The 10,000-nt window shown below is 47.6% G+C and overlaps 1 non-coding gene across 1 annotated transcript; it reads right to left on the bottom strand.

Moving 5' to 3' along the window:
• Positions 1-8,685: 8,685 nt before the first annotated feature.
• On the bottom strand, positions 8,686-8,841 carry LOC120705271. Its single transcript, XR_005687860.1, has one exon. It is a non-coding gene; the product is annotated as a 5.8S ribosomal RNA (ribosomal RNA).
• Positions 8,842-10,000: the final 1,159 nt, after the last annotated feature.

Raw genomic sequence — 10,000 nt, 5'->3', positions numbered from 1 at the left:
TTGTGGTGGAGACACCCACCGTGTGTAAACGAATGCCGTCATCTTTATTCAATAGCATATGGGTACATATTTATAGTCCGGAGACTTCTTGCCGTGCAAGGAAACTTCAAACACTTCCTAAAATAATGGATTACAAATTGATAAGGATTTCTAAGACTAAATAATGTGATCTGGACTCTTTCATCCACCGGTCCAGATCTTCATGAAGCTTCAAACATCAGCTGAAACATGCTGTATAATTGTGGCAGATTCTGGTCATCCTATTGTTTCGGCAATTTCCATCGACTCTGAAGGTATTTTGACATAATTCCTCTGGCATTGGAAAGCTTATCTCCTTAGCTTTCCATCCATATATAGAATGCCCCAAACGGAGTCCGTATGTGGCCTGGGTGTCCATTTTCGTCCGGCCTCTTCCTGCAGTCCGAACCAGCCTCGTGAATAAACTGGGCTTCAACATGGATTAGGCCTGTAACTCCATCTCGGCTTGAGGCTTGAGTGCACAGTTATCATCATATTTGGTCAAACTTATGATATAAGTCTGACTAAGTAGGCTCCTTCACCGTGGGCTTCTTCTGTCATTTTGGCCTACTAGTCATGGTCAAATTCCGGCGGCAACACATGCCCCCCAAGTTTGGCCAAATATGACAGAATCTTTTAAGCGCCAACCACAAACCACACAAGAACATCATCTCTTCAAATCGTCTTCTCATGCTACTGATGGTCTTGTCCCTTGAGCCGATAGATCGGCTATTTGTCAACTGACTTTGTCGGTCTTTGCCTTGAATCGTTAGTCATCATTTTTTTTATGAGTAGCCGATTGCTTGAACCGGCCTCACGCCTTAATTGACCAATCCTAATATTGTTGCAGATCAGTCCTAACTTTCATATTCCGTGGATGGCGCTGACTTGCGGGATCATCCTCATGCTTCATCAGCTCAGCATCAACATACTTGGCCTCTTCTTGATGATCGTTGATCGCCAGGAGTTGGTGAAGACATAGATATTCAATAGGTAGTCGATTCTCCATCGGATAAATAATAATGTGGGCTACATGGATTACCTGCAAAACAATCACTTGCCGGACCGGCTCTACAAAGATCATTGTGAATCGGCTAAAAGCCGATGGATCATATTTAGTTAGCCAAAAAGTCATGCAAGCCGACCCAACATCAAAAAATCTCTTCCCCCACAAAAATATGCTATGTCATGCAAAGGGTGAGTGGAAGCTTCCAAGTATGTCCCAAAGCATTTACAAGTGCCAGCATGTACATACAGTGAGGGTATAGCATAAAGACACCGTATAGAAAAACTCAAGAGAATGTATCTATATCAGAACATGAGCAAGTAATTTTTAGGATTTTCAAAATAAAAAGCATCACCACTTAGCCCAACCAACTAGTACATTAAAGCATGATAAGCAAAAGCTAGCAAGTATCTACACCAATGAGCTCTTTCCGATACAAGGATCTTTTAGCAAGCTTGATTACTCATGCCCCCAGGTCTTGCAGGTAAAACATATTGAATTTGAATTTTAAACAAGCCTTTCGTTATGTGCCAGGAGTTATTTGCTTGTCATGCCACTTCTTACCAACCAATGCTAAGCCTAGGTCTATTGAACCATCAGAAGCTTAAAGCAAGGTTTTGGCCATTCACAGCCTAGTCCAAATTCATGCCAAAGTACAATAGCAAGCAGTCTCGAACTAGATCAGTGAGACAAAACAAACCCGCCTGGATCTTTTCATTATAACATACACATGGACATCATTCAGATTTTAATGTAATTCAGCACAAGATTATCATGTAAGCATTGGGACTCAAGCTGCATAATTGATTCCAAGCAAATGATTTAGCTACCAAGTATGTACAAGATAGCAAAAGCAAAGTCAGCCTACACATACTAGTAGCCGAGTAAAGCGGTGACCATATTTCAGATTTTCAAAGAATAAAAGCCATGCTCGGTATCGGATATTCAACACATTCAAATAAGCCTAACTATACATGGTCACCAGCATCCACACCTCAAAATATATACACGAAGCACAAGTAAAAGCTACTAAGCACACAAGGAAGCTAGTGCAAGTGACAAGCGCATATACTGTATGACAATGCAAAGGTGGGTTTGAATATTACCAATCAAATTGGATGTTGATGAGCCGATGGTTAACATCCTGTCTGGTCCGTACTTGCCATAATGCATTCTCATCACAACTATCGGCCATTGGAAAGCCGAACATCTATAGCCTGCAGTAGACAAATGAAACATATATATAATGGAAACGATACATGCGTACCAAAGGAGCACGGTGGCTGAATCGACCGGCTAAGTTGTGAAACTCCAACGCCAGAGCTGAAGTAGCTGATGACGATGGTACCGTAAAAGCACCAGTGGCCGTTGTATATTGTAAATCGGCTCTTCCTGCCCCCCCCCCCCCCCCCCCCCGGGCAGAATAACATATATTTTTTTAGATGAGTCGATTTTCCTATTGATTTGCAGAGATGTATTCCGTCACAGATTCTTCATAATCAATAATAAAATATTCCGGCCAGGTGCTAATCATATTTGGTTAACGAGGACTCTTCACGTGATGTAACCACATATATGCATGCAAGTCCTATCAGCTTATTGCCTTCACGAATGAATTTCCAACTAGCAAGCTTCCGAGTTCAATGACAACTGCTGTCATCTGTCGGCTTTCAAATCAATACAAACAGCCGATTGCTTCGTAATCGAGATCCTTCATTTTCTTGAGCCGATAAAAATATCACAGAGCCGATGAACTATTGTCACAGATCCTTTATCGGCTATTTATCATTACCTCTTCCATTGGCTATCTAATGTGCAATGATAGGAAAACAGGCAGCGGATGCGAGGACGAGATAGACTTGGGGCTGCTTGCCAATTATACCAGATGAGCTAATGAGAGTAATTGACTTCCCAAGAGCCGATCAACACCTCCCGGTCTGCTTCGTAGCATGGAATTGCTTAACAAGAGGGTGCTATCGTGGCGGTGGACCTTGGTGCCGGCACCGGCGAGAAGGTGATTGGCGAATTAGTGGACTGCTTCGTCGCTCCAGGCACCAAAGAGACGACCAACGACGGCAGCTTACGGCACCATGGTGATGTTCACGCCTTCCGGCACGGCCCACGAATGTTACCATAGATCCTCGTCAGTTGCTCTGACCCGTGTAGTGAAACAATGGGAGAAACAAGCGACCAATATGGAGGAGCTTTGTCGTCTGATCGATGGCCCATAGAATCTTCATTAATAATCCAGGAGTAGCTATGAGCTGATAAGTACATACCGGTTGTATAAGAGCCAATGGCTGTAGAGTTTATTTGGCCATACACTCATCTCATTCGTGGATGGAATTCCTTCAGCCCAATATAACATGTCCATCCATCGTTCCCTTGATTGCGACCAACACGACACGGACTGATAAAAGTAATATCCATATAGCATCTCGGAACTGAATTTTCTTGTCTTGCGGGAGAGCCAACGTATTTGCTCGGCAACGGCAACTAAGATTTGAACTACCTCCTGCCGAATCATACGCCTTGGGGTGGTTATTAGTTCCATCCTTGCAGTCATCCGATAAAACTGAGGCAGTGATGATTGCTAATGATGCATCTTCTACTAAGCCGATTGCATGCGTCGGCTTTGGCCATGTTGATTGGTACCACTATGGAGCCGATAGATGTATCGACCATCTTATAATAATTATTGGCATACTATTCCCAAATATCTGGACCACAATAAATCCTCTGCAGAGATTGCATCAGCTAATACCCTCTAGCCGTAAATCATGGGGTCAATGAATAACATCATATGCCTCTTGTTGCCGATCAAACCTCTACAGCTGAAAACAGGGAAACCGATGAACTAGTCCAACCACTTCATCGGCTGTTCTTGTCATCGGCAGCAGAAACTCAAACAGCTGGCTTGTCTTATTTTCTGTAGTAGTTGGTACACCAACAACTGAAGCACATGTTTGCCGATCTGATCAAACAAATGAATCTGCATGCAATTCCTTGGTAATTGATGCACTATAGAACACCAGGTCTATCATTCTTGAATGCGTCGTCCAATACTCAGTCATTGCATAGCCAACAGCACATATTAATTTGAGTCCCTGACGTCTGTCGATCGGCCGTCTGTTAGTTGCACAAGTTATTGGCATGGAACGGATTTGTTGCATTGCTAGCTTCTACTGTAGCTTTAGTGTTTCTATCGGCTCATAGAGGACCGAGATATCTAATTGATTCTTGTAGAGCCAACGGATCCTTCAATTAGCTTGGAGAGCCGATAGATAATTAATGTGGCTTGCCAGCTGATAACTTGACACCAGAGATCTTCATGGCCACATCATCAGAGGACACATCACAACGCACGTATGCATATGTCATGCCGAATGCTGATCTTGGTGATCTGATAAATAAATTTTCATGCAATGAATCTTCTCTGCCATCATTACGTGTCAGCCCCTTTCATAATTAACATGGCATCAAATTCATCTGAATACCATGTAGCCGATAAACACACTTAATCGGCTTTCAATGTCAATATTGCAATTTCTTTCGTGTCCCACCGTCGACTACCATTGGTCTTCTAATCAAGCTGACTGCTGTCCCACTGAGAAACCAATAATTGCGATAGGCACCGGTCTTTCGGAACACCGATGCAAGCAGTCGATACTTGACACATAACTAGCAGCCGATGCTGGAGACTTTATTTGGTAGCAGTCGGTGCCATCAGATTCATCAGTTTGAATTCCAGAGAGGTGAATTCTAGCTGAAAAGCCAGATCCTTGATCGGCTTAGCGAGCCCTAGAACTGCCAAATCGACTGCCTCCTTTTCTGTGATGCGCGACAAGTAGCATCGATTCTTAACCTCTCTGAAACGCTGTACGTACTCTGACACACTTTCCCCTCGCTTCTGCTTGACTTGGGCGAGGTCGGCAATCCCGGCTTCAATAGCCTCTGAGTGATACTGGGTGTGGAACTGATCTTCCAGCTGCCTCCAAGTACGGATCGAATCTGGGGCCAATGATGTGTACCATCCAAAAGCTGAGGCCGTGAGAGACTGGCAGAAGAACCGGACCCTCAGAGGATCCAATACTGAAATCATCTCGAGCTGCGTTAGGTATCGGCTCACATTCTCTTGGGCAGGATGCCGAACTGGTCCCTTAGTATTGTGTTGACCTGCTCCACACTAAGAACTCCTGGGGCCGAGGGCTCAGCACTCGGCCCGGTAGCGTACTTCGCTAGCCATGCCTGTTTCTCCGCATCTGCCCTTGAAGCTCCTGTACTCACTAGCTGCCCTGCGCATGTTGGGTTGATGTTGTCAGGTATGTACACGCACGTGTAGCCGTGCGGGATCTCCTTAGGCGGCTCACTCAGGAACTGGCCCTCCCCGGGGTCACCGCCGATCTTGTAGACGATGTAGATTGGCGAACTCTGCGGTCATGGAGTCATGAGTGAGTATGATACTGGTGGCCTAGACTGCAGTGGGGCTTCCCCTCTGTGACTCCCTAGGATTGGTCCTGATGGGGAGTACTGGTTCTTGATCACCTCCTGGACGACGTGATGTGCCACGCGCTCGAGCTTGTTCACCAGGCTTTCTGAGTGCCGATGAAGCGTGTGAGCCACCATGTAGTTCATGTCCTGGCGCAGGGCCCTGGTGCGCTCCTCTGACGGTACGGACAGGTCAACATTGTCGAGAGCACCTTTGGGTGAGAACCCCTTCCACCAGATGCCATGGCTGCGGGTCCTCTCGAAAGAGCCGTTGAGATCAGCTTCGAACTGAGCTTTGACTTCATCATACTTCTGCTGGTGTTCGGGAGTCAGCTCTTCATACGTGACAGGTTTGGTGACCGGCAGAACGGGCGCTTGGTTGTGAGGTCCAGTCATCCCGGTGGTGGACGTTGTTGCTGAAGGGTCCCACTGGGCGTGCCAGAATGTGTTGTCAGTCAAAACCCACCGGCGAGTAGCGACGGGCAACACGAAGAGCCAGAAGGTTGCCGAGGCACTAGCAGGCACTGCTCCCTCAGTCAACGGCCCGCAATCTGGCACACGCCTTTGCTTCGAGGGTCGCGGGGCATGCCACCTGACCTATACCTGATCAGGAAGGTGCGAAACTTGTTTCAGTGATTTACCTGCATGCACAGACATATGTAAATGTAAATCCGAGCCGTGATTGGCTCCCCAGGACGACTCTTGCATCGGCTGTAAAGAGCCAATCGAGTCCCGGTGTCGGATCAGATCTGTGTATCCGGATATTGATAGATAAAGCAAATAGCTGTAAAACTTGCTTCAATTGAATCTAGCTAATCCAATCCACGATGGTAAAAGCCTCACCGCTAGATCGGAACATCCTACACGTAACTAGGCCTAGCGAGTATAACAGATAACTAAACCATAACCAAGACAGAGGCCTAAGAATTAGCAAGAGCCAATTCCCGGAACAATCCCTATTGAAGCTAAAACAAAGCATCTATTACATCACCGGAACATCCAATCCATTTGCAAGGCCTAACTTAGCAGATATTGAGCCAATCGTTATGAAATAAGAACAAACCATAACAGATCGGATCTACTAGATGAAACGAAGCAAGGTGTTACTTGTGCACGACTAATCCTACGTAACAGGAATTAGCATAAGATTGAAACGTGACCATGCAGAGATAACATGATATTCGTAGATGGTAAGCAAATACACGCATGATGAATCTACTAAAAGTCATGCTACAAATATTAGGATAACTAGTATTACTCGCCATCAAAAACGCTTCGGCGCGAGTAATACCAAGGTAAAGGCAAGAACAATGCTGCCCTGATCACGCGAAGCGATCAGGGCAGCATGGCGCTTACTTGGATGAAACCCTAGAATTAGGGGTGGTGGTGCGCCGAGGTTTGTTGTGGTGGAGACACCCGCCATGTGTAAACGAATGCCGTCATCTTTATTCAATAGCATATGGGTATATATTTATAGTCCAGAGACTTCTTGCCGTGCAAGGCAACTTCAAACACTTCCTAAAATAATGGATTACAAATTGATAAGGATTTCTAAGACTAAATAATGTGATCTAGACTCTTTCATCCACCGGTCCAGATCTTCATGAAGCCTCCAAACATCAGTCGAAACATGCTGTATAATTGTGGCAGATTCTGGTCATCCTAATGTTTCAGCAATTTCCGTCGACTCCGAAGGTATTTTGAAATAATTCCTATGGCATTGGAAAGCTTATCTCCTTAGCTTTCTATCCATATATAGAACGCCTCAAACGGAGTCTGTATGTGGCCTGGGCGTCCATTTTCGTCTGGCCTCTTCCTGCAGTCCGAACCAGCCTCGTGAATAAACTGGGCTTCAACATGGATTAGGCCTGTAACTCCATCTCAGCTTGAGCCTTGAGTGCACAGTTATCATCATATTTGGTCAAACTTATGATATAAGCCTGAATAAGTAGGCTCCTTCACCGTGGGCTTCTTCTGACATTTTGGCCTACTAGTCATGGTCAAATTCCAGCGGCAACAATGGTTCGATTAGTCTTTCGCCCCTATACCCAAGTCAGACGAACGATTTGCACGTCAGTATCGCTTCGAGCCTCCACCAAAGTTTCCTCTGGCTTCGCCCCGCTCAGGCATAGTTCACCATCTTTCGGGTCCCGACAGTCATGCTCCAACTCGAACCCTTCACAGAAGATCAGGGTCGGCCAGCGGTGCTGCCCATGAGGGCCTCCCGCTCATCAGCTCCCTTGCGCATCCCAGGATTCAGAACCCATCGACTCGCACGCATGTCAGACTCCTTGGTCTGTGTTTCAAGACGGGTCGGATGGGGAGCCCGCAGGCCGTTGCAGCGCAGCGCCCCTAGGAGCACGCCTTGCGGCACGCAAAAACCGGTCGATCCGACGACGGCTGCCGAAGGCACCTAGGGCCTCCGAGCTTTGGCTGCCGGAACGGCCGACAACAGTCCACGCCCCGACCCGATCAGCGGACCAGCAGAAGCCGTTCCGCATGCAACCGGAGCGCATCGCCGGCCCCTATCCGCTTCCCTCCCGGCAATTTCAAGCACTCTTTGACTCTCTTTTCAAAGTAGTTTCATCTTTCCCTCGTGGTACTTGTTCGCTATCGGTCTCTCGCCTGTATTTAGTATTGGACGGAGTTTACCGCCCGATTTGGGCTGCATTCCCAAACAACCCGACTCATTGATGGCGCCTCGTGGTGCGACAGGGTCCGGGCCGGACGGGGCTCTCACCCTCCCAGGCGTCCCTTTCCAGGGAACTTAGGCCCGGTCCATCGCTGAGGACGCCTCTCCAGACTACAATTCGGACAGGGCACCTGACCGATTCTCAAGCTGGGCTGCTCCCGGTTCGCTCGCCGTTACTAGGGGAATCCTTGTAAGTTTCTTCTCCTCCGCTTATTTATATGCTTAAGCTCAGCGGGTCATCGCGCCTGACTTGGGGTCGCGGTCCGAGCGTCTGTGCGCTACATTCATCGATGGGTCCTAATGGGCTTATGCGCCTGCTACATGTCGGGGCACTGCACAGAGAACAACTTCATGTCGCCCACCACGTGGGGTGCCCGACAAGCTATGCCGGCAGTCCTAACTTCGGTGCACCGCACCATAGGGCGCGGAGAACCAGACTCCACATCCCTTCCCTAGGATGGGTTGGGTGTGTCTTTTGGCGTGACGCCCAGGCAGGCGTGCCCTCAGCCAAAAGGCCTTGGGCGCAACTTGCATTCAAAAACTCAATGGTTCGCAGGATTCTGTAATTCACACCAGGTATCGCATTTTGCTACGTTCTTCATCGATGCGAGAGCTAAGATATCCATTGCCGAGAGTCATGTTGATTAATGAATCATCGCTGCTCGAGGCTAGGACAGCATGCTGACCTCCACCTCACAAGGCAATAAGTGTTCCTTAACTCCTTCGGCGCCGTGGGTTCTTGTGTGGCCTCATCCTCCAAGGATAGAGGACTAGAGCCTCCATCGAGCCAAAGCTCGACGACATAGGCGACACATTCATGGTCTCTTTTGTTAAGGGTCACGACAATGATCCTTCCGCAGGTTCACCTACGGAAACCTTGTTACGACTTCTTCTTCCTCTAAATGATAAGGTTCAATGGACTTCTCACGACTTCCTCTAAAACATCCTTGGCAAATGCTTTCGCAGTTGTTCGTCTTTCATAAATCCAAGAATTTCACCTCTGACTATGAAATACGAATGCCCCCGACTGTCCCTATTAATCATGACTCCGATCCCGAAGGCCAACACAATAGGACCGGAATCCTATGATGTTATCCCATGCTAATGTATCCAGAGCGATGGCTTGCTTTGAGCACTCTAATTTCTTCAAAGTAACAGCGCCGGAGGCACGACCCGGCCAATTAAGGCCAGGAGCGCATCGCCGGCAGAAGGGCCAAGTAGGTCGGTGCTCACCGAAAGGCGGACCGGCCGACTCAACCCAAGGTCCAACTACGAGCTTTTTAACTGCAACAACTTAAATATACGCATCAAGAGTCTACTTGCAAGGATGGCATCCGTCCACTGAGCGCGAGAATCATCACAACCATTCCAAAATATTCAACACATGGCAACAGCACAGCCGCAACCAGAGTAAGCCCACAAACAAGACATAGCCAGCTACAGCCGCAAAAGGGCCGTAGGAGCCATGGCCGGCCATGGTGAGCTAGGGTCATGGCAGCACCGTTGCGAGCGAACGAACCACATGAGGGGGCAAATGCCGAAACCCATGGAAATCCTAACCAATGGCAGAACTCCAAGGCAACAGGTCAATGTCCCGCGTACCACAAGTCGTTCCGTACTTCCCACATTAAAGGCTACATCCCTCCTTTGAGCAGTAGACCGCGCCAAGCCGACTGTGATTCTAGCCTTGCCTCGAGCCTAGTTAACCCAACAACAAGAAACAACCAGCTACAACCGTAGCGAGATACAGCTTCACTAACCATGTTTGTCCAGGGAGCTTAAGCAACAAGACAAAT

This window comes from Panicum virgatum, chromosome 4K (assembly GCF_016808335.1).
Source record: "Panicum virgatum strain AP13 chromosome 4K, P.virgatum_v5, whole genome shotgun sequence".
In the NCBI taxonomy this organism is placed as follows: Eukaryota; Viridiplantae; Streptophyta; class Magnoliopsida; order Poales; family Poaceae; genus Panicum; species Panicum virgatum.
The sequence above is the reverse complement of the archived record's forward strand: the minus strand, read 5'-3'. Positions and strand labels throughout refer to the sequence as shown.